This window comes from Oncorhynchus masou, unplaced genomic scaffold (genome assembly GCF_036934945.1).
Source record: "Oncorhynchus masou masou isolate Uvic2021 unplaced genomic scaffold, UVic_Omas_1.1 unplaced_scaffold_7700, whole genome shotgun sequence".
Taxonomy (NCBI): Eukaryota; Metazoa; Chordata; class Actinopteri; order Salmoniformes; family Salmonidae; genus Oncorhynchus; species Oncorhynchus masou.
In genome coordinates this window covers 4,680-14,147 of record NW_027014168.1, presented here as the reverse complement: position 1 = coordinate 14,147, position 9,468 = coordinate 4,680, and the positions used below count along the sequence as shown (strand labels likewise).

The 9,468-nt window shown below is 45.9% G+C and overlaps 1 pseudogene; it reads right to left on the bottom strand.

The window, feature by feature from the left end:
* Nucleotides 1-7,353: 7,353 nt before the first annotated feature.
* Nucleotides 7,354-8,293, bottom strand: LOC135537419 (uncharacterized; annotated as a pseudogene).
* Between the last annotated feature and the right edge of the window lie 1,175 nt (nucleotides 8,294-9,468).

Genomic DNA, 9,468 nt, shown 5'->3' with positions numbered 1-9,468 from the left:
ATCACATCAACCCCACTACAACATAACATCACATCAACCCCACTACAATAGGACATCACATCAACACCACTACAATAGAACATCACATCAACACCACTACAATAGAACATCACATCAACCCCACTACAATAGGACATCACATCAACACCACTACAATAGAACATCACATCAACCCCACTACAATAGAACATCACATCAACACCACTACAATAGAACATCACATCAACCCCACTACAATAGAACATCACATCAACCCCCAATTGCTACAATAGGACATCACATCATCAACAATAGGACATCACATCAACACCACTACAATAGAACATCACATCAACACCACTACAATAGGACATCACATCAACACCACTACAATAGGACATCACATCAACACCACTACAATAGGACATCACATCAAAATACCACTACAATATAGGGTATCACATCAACACCACTACAATAGGACATCACATAACACTCACTACAATAGAACATCACATCAACACCACTACAATAGGACATCACATCAACACCACTAAATAGGACATCAAGCATCAACACTAATTAGACATCACATCAACACCACTACAATAGGACTGAACAGAGCTAATCTTGACCCTGGTAAGTACTCAATGCTCACTGCAGAATCTGTGTCCAGGAATCCAGCCCTAAATGCAAACATTCAGAGAAGTTTCAGAACTTTTTATGTTGATAAACTGTTATACTTTCTAGATTGGAGCCAGGCAGAGGAGAAGTCAATATGGGGTAGCTAAACGTTTTCTCTAGATTGAGCCAGGCAGAGGAGAAGTCGGTATGTGGTAGCTAAACGTTTTCTCTAGATTGAGCCAGGCAGAGGAGAAGTCGGTATGTGGTAGCTAAACGTTTTCTCTAGATTTCTACAGGCAGAGGAGAAGTCGGTATGTGGTAGCTAAACGTTTTCTCTAGATTGAGCCAGGCAGAGGAGAAGTCGGTATGTGGTAGCTAAACGTTTTCTCTAGATTGAGCCAGGCAGAGGAGGAGTCAATATGGGGTCCTAAATGTTTCTCGTGAAAACGCTGCTCCTGTGTTTATACTGTAAAACAATATATAGGTGTCAATATATAGGTGTCAATATATAGGTGTCAATATATAGGTGTCATCACAGCAGAGATTATGGAAAAACAGTTTGTATTCATCTCCTAACTCCTCGCTCTCCATCTCGTCTGTCCGTCTGTTATTTTATAGAAATATTAGCAGAGTTTAACGAAACCTCTAACTAAACCTCTTCATCTACTGTCTAACTGATCTTCTTCATCTACTGTCTAACTAATCCTCTTCATCACCATCTCCTGTCTAACTAATCCTCTTCATCTACTGTCTAACTAAACCTCTTAATCTACAGTCTAACAAAAACCTCTTCATCTACTGTCTAACTAAACCTCTTCATCTACTGTCTAACTAAACCTCTTCATCACCATCTACTGTCTAACTAATCCTCTTCATCACCATCTACTGTCTAATTAATCCTATTCATGTACTGTCTAACTAATCCTCTTCATCTACTGTCTAACTAATCCTCTTCATCTACTGTCTAACTAATCCTCTTCATCACCATCTACTGTCTAACTAATCCTCTTCATCTACTGTCTAACTAAACCTCTTATCATCTAAAGTCTAACTAAAACCTCTTCATCTACTCTACCGTCTAACTAAACCTCTTCATCTCCTGTCTAACTAAACCTCTTCATCTACTGTCTAACTAAACCTCTTCATCACCATCTAATGTCTAACTAATCCTCTTCATCACCATCTACTGTCTAATTTATCCTATTCATCTACTGTCTAACTAAACCTCTTAATCTACAGTCTAACAAAACCTCTTCATCTACTGTCTAACTAAACCTCTTCATCTACTGTCTAACTAAACCTCTTCATCACCATCTACTGTCTAACTAATCCTCTTCATCACCATCTACTCCTGTCTAATTTATCTCCTATTCATCTACTGGCTAACTAACTAAATCTACTTCATCTACTGTACTGTCAACTAAAACCTCTTCATCTACTGTCTAACTAAACCTCTTCATCACCATCTACTGTCTAACTAATCCTCTTCATCACCATCTACTGTCTAATTTATCCTATTCATCTACTGTCTAACTAAACCTCTTCATCTCCTGTCTAACTAAACCTCTTCATCTACTGTCTAACTAAACCTCTTCATCTACTGTCTAACTAAACCTCTTCATCTACTGTCTAACTAAACCTCTTCATCACCATCTACTGTCTAACTAATCCTCTTCATCACCATCTACTGTCTAATTTATCCTATTCATCTACTGTCTAACTAAACCTCTTCATCTCCTGTCTAACTAAACCTCTTCATCTACTGTCTAACTAAACCTCTTCATCACCATCTACTGTCTAACTAATCCTCTTCATCACCATCTACTGTCTAATTTATCCTATTCATCTACTGTCTAACTAAACCTCTTCATCTCCTGTCTAACTAAACCTCTTCATCTACTGTCTAACTAAACCTCTTCATCTCCTGTCTAACTAAACCTCTTCATCACCATCTACTGTCTAACTAATCCTCTTCATCACCATCTACTGTCTAATTTATCCTATTCATCTACTGTCTAACTAAACCTCTTCATCTCCTGTCTAACTAAATCTCTTCATCTACTGTCTAACTAAACCTCTTCATCTCCTGTCTAACTAAACCTCTTCATCTCCTGTCTAACTAAACCTCTTCATCTACTGTCTAACTAAACCTCTTCATCTCCTGTCTAACTAAACCTCTTCATCTACTGTCTAACTAAACCTCTTCATCTACTGTCTAACTAAACCTCTTCATCTCCTGTCTAACTAAACCTCTTCATCTACTGTCTAACTAAACCTCTTCATCTCCTGTCTAACTAAACCTCTTCATCTCCTGTCTAACTAAACCATCCAATAGAAGAACCTCAGTAACCAGTAAGGTCAGAGAAGAAGAAGGAGTCTTAACAGTTCAGTATGTTTAATGGTTGAAGTACAGCATGACAAACCATAGACAGACATCACTCCTTCAGTCATTCACATACAGCCGTTCGTAAGTTGATTATTTCCCTGATGTTTCACGATGCAGTTCTATTTGAGTAGGGCTTAGTGACCAGGAAGTAGGTTTGCAAATTTCCAGAAACTCTATTTCCCCCAAAATTCCAAGGTTTTTCCAAAAACTCCGGATGAAAGATTCCCAGAATCTGAATGTATTAATCAGGGAATCTGGAATCCTTCAACGGGGATATCTAGAAAATTTACCGGAATATTACAAGCGTAGCAGAGAGGACATACAAAGACATTTTAGTCTTCATTCTAGGATTAAAGTATAATAGAACAAGAAGCAGTATGTGAACATCAGCGTTGGTTCCATTCCACTTCAATTCAAGTTCATTCAGACACGGAAATTCCAATTGTCATTCCAAATCTCGTCATTGCTTTTAAATTAATTTGGTTTACATTCTGAATGAACTGCAAACTGAAATTGAATTCATCCCAACGCTGCTTGACAAACAGAGTTGTAAATCTATTTTTGTCCATATTGGCTTTTGATCAGCAAACATTTCCCCAACAGGAAATATTAATGTGTAAAATAAGATATTGTTTCCCATGACAAACAGTTACCTAAACATTTAACATATAGAAATGTGCTTTATGAAATCAGGTTGCACATGAAATCAGGTAACACATGAATGTGTGTAGTTGTCAAGTTGGAAACCATCCTGATGTCTGGACAGTGAACATGCAGGTTGACTCTCTTTCCAGAAACAACGTGTGGATAGAAAAACTGCAACAACCTACCAACTAGTACGCTTACTATTCCCTATGCAGCACACTACTTTTGACCAGAGACCATTGGGCTGTAGTCCACTACATTTGACCAGAGACCATTGGGCTGTAGTCCACTACATTTGACCAGAGACCATTGGGCTGTAGTCCACTACATTTGACCAGGGACCATTGGGCTGTAGTCCACTACTGTTGACCACTGATCATTGGGCTGTAGTCCACTACTGTTGACCAGGGATCATTGGGCTGTAGTCCACTACTGTTGACCACTGATCATTGGGCTGTAGTCCACTACATTTGACCAGGGATCATTGGGCTGTAGTCCACTACATTTGACCAGGGATCATAGGGCTGTAGTCCACAACTTTTGACCAGGGACCATTGGGCTGTAGTCCACTACAGTTGACAAGGGCCCATTGGGCTGTAGTCCACTACATTTGACCAGGGCCTATTGGGCTGTAGTCCACTACTGTTGACCGGGGATCATAGGGCTGTAGTCCACTACTTTTGACCAGGGACCATTGGGCTGTAGTCCACTACATTTGACCAGGGACCATTGGGCTGTAGTCCACTACATTTGACCAGGGCCCATTGGGCTGTAGTCCACTACATTTGACCAGGGCCCATTGGGCTGTAGTCCACTACATTTGACCAGGGCCTATTGGGCTGTAGTCCACTACATTTGACCAGGGATCATTGGGCTGTTGTCCACTACATTGGACCAGGGATCATTGGGCTTTAGTCCACTACTGTTGACCAGGGATCATTGGGCTGTAGTCCACTACTGTTGACCACTGATCATTGGGCTGTAGTCCACTACAGTTGACAAGGGCCCATTGGGCTGTAGTCCACTACATTTGACCAGGGCCCATTGGGCTTTAGTCCACTACTGTTGACCAGGGACCATTGGGCTTTAGTCCACTACTGTTGACCAGGGACCATTGGGCTTTAGTCCACTACTGTTGACCAGGGACCATAGGGCTGTAGTCCACAACATTTGACCAGGGATCATTGGGCTGTAGTCCACTACATTTGACCAGGGATCATTGGGCTGTAGTCCACTACATTTGACCAGGGATCATTGGGCTGTAGTCCACTACTGTTGACCACTGATCATTGGGCTGTAGTCCACTACAGTTGACAAGGGCCCATTGGGCTGTAGTCCACTACATTTGACCAGGGATCACTGGGCTGTAGTCCACTACATTTGACCAGGGATCATTGGGCTGTAGTCCACTACTGTTGACCAAGATCATTGGGCTGTAGTCCACTACTGTTGACCAGGGATCATTGGGCTCTATAGCGAACAATCAAAAGTAGTGCCCTATACTGGGAATAGGCTTCCATTGGGACACAGCCTGTAAATATAAATGGACACCATTTGTTTTTACAACCACATAACGTTAGGTTTGTGTGCGAATTCTCTACGCTTCCCCCAAAGTGTACATTCCCCACGCCCCCCCCCCCCCCGATTTAAAAAAGTAATACGCAGACATCAGCATTCAGCTACGAGGTTTATAAAATATCATACACAGTGATGAACCTTTATATGGTCCGTCTAGATAGTACAACTCTGAGGGCACTATTCCCTACGTAGTGCACTACTTTTGACCCGAGCCCTATAAGCCCTTGTAGTGCACTATAGAGGGAAAAGGCCATTCGGGATACAATTTCCCTCCTTTTTTTGGTTTTGTAAACGGTTGACATTCAGAGCCCCGCCCCTTCACCTGAGGGTTGGTCATGTGACCATACTGCCTGTCACGTTTTCAGAGATGGGGAGAGAGAAAGAGAGAGGGGGGAGGGAGGGAGATCGAGCAGAGGGAGAGAGAAAGACAAAGAGAGAGACAGAGAGCGACAGGGAGAGACCGAGGGAGAGACAGAGGGAGAGACAGAGGGAGAGACAGAGAGAGAGACAGAGAGAGAGAGAGAGAGGGAGAGAGGGAGAGAGACAGAGAGACAGAGAGACAGACAGATGAAGAGAGAGCAGAGGGATAGAGGGAGAGAGAGACAGAGAGAGAGAGAGAGAGAGAGAGAGAGAGAGAGAGAGAGAGGGAGAGAGAGAGAGAGAGAGAGAGAGAGAGAGGGAGAGAGACAGAGAGGGAGAGAGAGAGGGAGAGACAGACAGGAAGAGAGGAGGGATACAGAGGGAGAAGAGGACAGACAGAGAGGAGAGACAGACAGGAAGAGGGAGGGATACAGAGGGAGAGAGAGACACACAGAGAGGGAGAGACAGAGAGGGAGAGACAGAGGGGAGAGACAGAGAGGAGAGACAGACAGGAAGAGAGAGAGGGAGAGACAGACAGGAAGAGAGGAGGGAGGAAGACAGAGAGGAGAGAGAGAGGAGAGAGAGAGAGGGAGAGAGAAAGAGAGGATACAGGGGAGTGAGAGAGACCGAGAGGAGAACCGAGAGGAGAGACCGAGAGAGAGACCGAGGGGGAGAGACCGAGAGGGGAGAGACCGAGAGGGAGAGACAGAGGAGGAGAGACCGAGAGAGAGACAGATGGAGACACAGAGAGAGAGAGACAGAGAGGGAGAGACCGAGAGACAGAGAGGAGAGAGACAGAGAGAGAGACAGAGGGAGAGAAACAGAGAGAGAGAAAGGAAAACAGAGTATCAGTAGTTGTCAGAAATCTGTATTAAAAGTATTAGAAGTATCAAATAAAACCTTCCACTGACTGATCAGCCAAATAATAATAACACAATCAACATGCCTGTACCTTCAGCCAACTCTGGAGTGTGTGTACTACATAGATCCTCTTTTCTGTAAACACACCCATTCCCTCCACGTTCCTCTGTCTCACACCCCACACCAATACCATACACAATCAATAATCGAAGTGATAACATCACAAATAAATAATACAACAAACAAATAAATAATGAATCAAAACAAATAATGAATGAATGAAAACAAATAAATAATGAATGAAAACAAATAAATAATACATCAAAACAAATAAATTATGAATGAAAACAAATAAATTATGAATGAAAACAAATAAATAATTGACATTCAAATATAATAGTTACTTAAATACTATATTAACGCAAGCAGGTTGGCTTTGAGTCCGGAGATTGTCATTGCGTGAGGCTTCTTGCAGTGTGGTGATGATGTTTAGTATGTCCAGTTTGTCCCGCGTGGTTTCAGCACAGTGTACTGTAGGTTACTGTTAAAAGCTTAACAGTCATTTGGGACCTGTTATGACATCACTTTTATGTCTTCCAGCGTGTCACATGTTCTCTGTGATGTCACACAGGCACTGTGATGTCATAGAGGTTCCTTATTTATGATGCCACAGAGGCTCTCCATGATGTCACAGGACACTAGAACCGTCTTGTTTCACCCTGTCTTGTCTCATCTCTCTCTCCTTTCAATTGTGCTTCTACTTTTTTTTTGTCGCTACGTGGACCTGTTGCAGTTCACACATTCATTCCCCACTCAGCCTGGTGACTGACTGATTGGCTGGCAACCCTGTGTAGTGGGTCTAGAGGTCAGAATCGAAAGGTCAACCGACATGTTATAGGGTCAGAGATCGTTGGTTCAGTTTAGAGCGCGGTGAGTGTGCGGAACAGCTGTGTGAGGCAGAAGACAGAAGCAGTGAGGGCGGTACACTGCTTGGCAAGGGCTTGGTGCTGAGGTCATGACAGCTCCGCCTCCGCTCGCCCTCTCCGCTGCCAGCACAAACTCGCGGTGCGTTCTGGCCTCCGCCAGCCCCCGCCAGTGCCTCGGCATTCCTCCGGGTCGCACGGTCGCACCCAGAGAACCATAGGCACATGCCGGCCATGCCCTGGGGTCCTGAAGCTGTCGGAGAGGAGAAAGAGCATCTCGTCTGGGGTCTGCCCCACCGGACCACCTTCTGACAGCCAGCCATCAGCCTCCGGGCCTCCCGTGGAGAAGACGCTTGTTCTCTGAGAAGTGGGTGGCGCAGGTCTCCCTGGGTGCCTCCCCCTCTGCTCCCCATCCTCCCCCCTGCAGGAGGGGGTGAGAAGCTCGTCACGTCGCTCCGGACGGTCTGGAACCCTGCGGGGGCGGTGGGAAGCGGCCGGTGGCGTGGTCGGCTGATATCATCATGGAGACTTGACTGGGACAAGAAGCAGTTGGACGGGGAAAGGAGCGGGGAGAGGAGTGGTGAGAGCTCCATGGAGGAGGAGGGGGGGCAGGACAGAGCGAGGGAAGGAGGGAGAGAGAGGGAGGAGGGAGGGGAAGAGGAGAGGAAAGAGGAGAGGAGGAGATGTCGTGAGAGGAGGGCCAGCGCAGAGGAAGAGGGTTGGGAGGCGGGAGGAGAAACTTGTCCGGCAGGAGAACTCGTAAACTGTCAACTCATCGTCGAAGCTGTCACCCCGCTGAAACAGTTGGTATAAACCAGTGGTGGCGGACACCTGCATGCCTCAGGGGCGTCTGCAGCCCCTCCAGGACCGTCTCGCACCCTGACGCCAGCACCGAGCTACACCCAAAGTCAGGCTTGGCCGGCGAATAGGATTCCATGTGAGCCTGGTTGGGATGGGTCTCACAGGTGGAGGTGAAGACCCCACACCCTGTAGTCAGAGTGTTCCAGCAGGCCTGTCTCCTCACCTGGGGGTCTACAGAAGCTGTTGCTCCCAAATGGCTGTCCTCTCATGTTAGAACCAGGGAAGCTGAGCCCTGGTCCGTTCAGACTCTGTGTGGTCACCACTAAAGCAGAGGGGCAGGAAGACAATGGAGCAGACATTTTGGGGCCTGAAAGGGGTTCAGGGCAAGGCTCTGGCTTGGGTTCTACTCTGATGGGGTGAGGATTAGAAGAAGAGGAATTCAGACTCTCTGTGGTTACCACTAAAGCAGGTGATATGAAGACGACAAGGCGGCCATTTTGTAGCGTATGGATAGTGGTTCATGACCTGGTTTGGGCTCTACACGTATGGGCACGGGAAAGGAAGGACAGGAAGGTAATGGGGCGGCCATTTTGTGGATAGTGGAGCCTGGGGAGAGTAGTTCAGGGACTAGTTTGGGCTCCAGACAGATAGGTGCTGGAGCCATAGGAGGGGCAGTTTCCACTGTAGCAATGGGACAGGTAGGCAACTTCACAACCATTTGGGATCTGGTTTGGACTCTAGAGATGGGGCTAAAGGGGGAGGAAGGGGAGGATCCGTAGACCATCACAACCTTCGATCACCTCCTTGACCTCTGAAACCGTCAACCTCGTGATTTCCGCCCCGGCCGTCTCCACAACAACCCCTCGCCAACCTCTGATTCTGTCAGCGTAACCTCAGAATCATCCGATTCTACCAACGCACCCCGGAATCTTCAAATCCTCCTTTGTGACATTGTCGTATTTGGTGGTTTCGGTGGTGACCTTGACCTCAGTCTTGTTGCTGGTGGTCTCCGGAGAGGGGCTCCTGTTGGGCTTCCCACCCCAGAGAGGGTGAGGGTTTCCTGGGAGCGAGATAAATAGGAGGGCAGGCTCTGGATCTTCCCCCGTAATGTTGAGGCCGAGAGGCTTTGCCCGATGATGCCCGGTGAGCAAGGCCGGAGGAGGAAGCCTGTTGTCGGTGATATAGGACACTCTGTGGGAATGTTAGCCATAGCTGAGTTGGCATTAGCTGAATTAGAATTAGTCAGAGCTAAGTTAGCATTACCTGTAGAATCATTGCTAGTTGTAAGGGAATGAATTATACCATTAGCTT